We start from the raw sequence: 3,512 nt of genomic DNA on the forward strand, positions 1-3,512 counted from the left end.
TTACAAGCAAGATAATCACGATGGTGTGATCCCTCACCTAGAGCCAGACATCCTGGAATGTGAAGTCAAGTGGGCCTTGGAAAGCATCACTACGAACAAAGCTAGTGGAGGTGATGGAATTCCAGTGGAGCTATTTCAAATCCTGAAAAATGATGGTGTGAAAGTGCTGCACTCAATATGCCAGAAAATTTGGAAAACTCAGCGGTGGCCACAGGACTGGAAAAGGTCAGTTTTCATTCCAATCCCAAAGAAAAGCAATGCCAAAGAATGCTCCAATTACTGCACAACTGCACTCATCTCACACGCTAGTAAAGTAATGCTCAAAATTCTCCAAGCCAGGCCTCAGCAATAGGTGAACCATGAACTTCCAGTTGTTCAAGCTGGTTTTAGAAAAGCCAGAGGAACCAGAAATCAAATTTCCAACATCCACTGGATCATGGAAAAAGCAAGAGAGTTCCAGAGAAACATCTATTTCTGCTTTATTTACTATGCCAAAGCCTTTGACTGTGTGGATCACAATAAACTGTGGAAAATTCTGAAAGAGATGGGAATTCCAGACCATCTGATCTACCTCTTTAGAAACCTATATGCAGGTCAGGAAGCAACAGTTAGAACTGGACATGGAACAACAGACTGATTCCAAATAGGGAAGGGAGTACGTCAAGGCTGTATATTGTCACCCTACTTATTTAACTTCTATGCAGAGTACAACATGAGAAATGCTAGAAACAATTACACACCAACAAACTGGAAAACCTATGGCAAATAAACTTTTAGAATCATACAATCTTCCAAGACTGAATCAGGAAGAAACAGAAAATCTAAATAAAACAGTTACTTTTAAGGAAATTGAATCAGTAATCAAAAGCCTCTAAACAAAAAAAAGGCCAGGACCAGACAGCTTCACTGGTGATTTATATCAAATATTCAAAGATTGGATACCTATCCTTCTTAAACTCTTCCCCCCAAAATTGAAGAGAAAACACTTCTACACTCATTTTATGATCAGCACTACTCTGATACCAAGACCAGACAAAGACATCACCCTCCAAAAAAAAATATATATATATATATATATATATATGCCAATATCCCTGATGAACATCAACACAGATGCAATAATCCTCAACAAAATATTAGGAAACCAAATTCAACAATCTGTTAAAAGGTTCATATACTATAATCAAGTGAGATATAGTCCAAGAATGTAAGGATAGTTCAACATCCACACATCTATCACCATGATACACTCTATTAACATAATGAAGGATATAAATCATATGATCATCTCAGTAGATGCAGAAAAAACACTTGAAAAAAAATGAAACATCCATTTATGAAGAAAAACTCTCAACAAAGTGGGTACAGAGGGAACATAATTCAACATAATAACAACCATATATAACAAACCAGAGGAGAGGATTGCGGGGTGAACAAAATGGGGGAAGGAGGTCGAGAGATACAAAGGCCATCATAAAATAAGTCATGCAGACATAATGTACGGCATGGCAGTCAGTAATACTGTCGGGCACACTTGAAAGCTGCCAAGTGAGTAAATCCTCAAAGTTAAGGATTTGTGTGAGGACAGGCAGTACATAGATTCAATTTGACCATCACTTTGCAATGTATACATCACTTCATAGCAAACAGATGGGGAAACAATGGAAACAGTGACAGACTTTATCTTTTGGGGCTGCATAATCACTGCAGATGGTGACTGCAGCCATGAAATTAAAAGACGCTTGCCCCTTGCAAGAAAACCTATGACCAACCTAGACAGCATATTAAAAAGCAGAGACATTACTCTACCAACAAAGGTCCATCTAGTCAAAGCAATGGTTTTTCCAGTAGTCATATGTGGATGTGTGAGTTGGACTATAAAGAAAGCTGAGCACCAAAGAATTGATGCTTTTGAACTGTGGTGTTGGAGAAGACTCTTGAGAGTCCCTTGGACTGCAAGGAGATCCAGCCAGTCCATCCTACAGAAAATCAGTCCTGAATATTCATTGGAAGGACTGATGCTGAAGCTGAAACTCCAATACTTTGGCCACCTGATGCAAAGAGCTGACTCACTTGAAAAGACACTAATGCTGGGAAAGATTGAGGGCAGGAGGAGAAGGGGACGACAGAGGATGAGATGGTTGGATGGCACCACCAACTAGATGGACATGAGTTTGAGCAAGCTCCGGGAGTTGGTGATGGACAGGGAAGCCTGGCGTTTTGCAGTCCATGGGGTCGCAAATAGTCGGACATGACTGAGCAAATGAATTGATTGCAATGTATACAAATGTCAAATCATTATGTGTACCTTTGAAACAAGTATGTCTATTATTATTACTACCAGTATGTCTATTATTACCTGACCTGCCTCCTGAGAAATCTGTATGCAAGTCAAGAAGCAACTGTTAGAACTAGACATGGAACAACAGACTGGTTCCAAATCAGGAAAGGAGTACATCAAGGCTGTAAGCTCCAGGAGTTGGTGATGAACAGGGAAGCCTGGCATTTTGCAGCCCAGGGGGTTGCAAATAGTCAGATACGACTGAGTAACTGAACTGAAATGAATTGATGTCTATTATATCTCATAATTTAGAAGCATATACCTTTATTCTTTGAGATACTCAACTAATTCTGATTCTCTTTGTCTAAAAGTAAAGTCACATAGAAAGAAGATGAGAAAGCAGGTCTCATATTGTCAGTCCAGCTCTCATTCTTTGGCACTTACCTCTGATAGCTCAGCTGGTTTAGAATCCCCGTGCAATAGGGAGACCTCAATTCAATTCCTGGGTTGGGAAGATCCCCTGTAGAAAGGAATGGCTACCCACTCCAGTATTCTGGCCTGGAGAATTCCATGGACAGAAGGAGCCTGGCAAGCTACACTCTATTGGGTTGCAAAGAGTCAGACATGACTGAACAACTTTCACACACTAGTCAAAGTAAATTCTTGCATGTATTGTTCAATGTCACCAGAGAAGCAAGTATAAACAAATAAAGCCTTATTCTTACATTAATTCTGAAAATCCATTCACCCAAAAAACAAACTATCATGGCATAAAACTGAAACAGAATTTGCCCGAAGAGACAAATATGTGGATGTTTACCTACATGGGTCAACGCTCCACAGCAGGTGTTTTTAATTGAGTGTTATTTTTGGCTTATTACAAGTATGTATAATGTTCAGTTCAGTTCAGTTGCTCAGTCATGTACGACTCTTTGCGACCCCATGAATCGCAGCATGCCAGGCCTCCCTGTCCATCACCAACTCCCGGAGTTCACTCAAACTCACGTCCATCGAGTCAGTGATGCCATCCAGCCATCTCATCCTCTGTCGTCCCCTTCTCCTCCTGCTCCCAATCCCTCCCAGCATCAGAGTCTTTTCCAATGAGTCAACTTTTTGCATGAGGTGGCCAAAGTACTGGAGTTTCAGCTTTAGCATCATTCCTTCCAAAGAAATCCCAGGGCTGATCTCCTTCAGAATGGACTGGTTGGATCTCCTTGCAGTCCAAGGGACT

The sequence above is a fragment of the Bison bison genome, unplaced genomic scaffold (assembly GCF_000754665.1).
Source record: "Bison bison bison isolate TAMUID 2011002044 unplaced genomic scaffold, Bison_UMD1.0 scf7180017864514, whole genome shotgun sequence".
In the NCBI taxonomy this organism is placed as follows: Eukaryota; Metazoa; Chordata; class Mammalia; order Artiodactyla; family Bovidae; genus Bison; species Bison bison.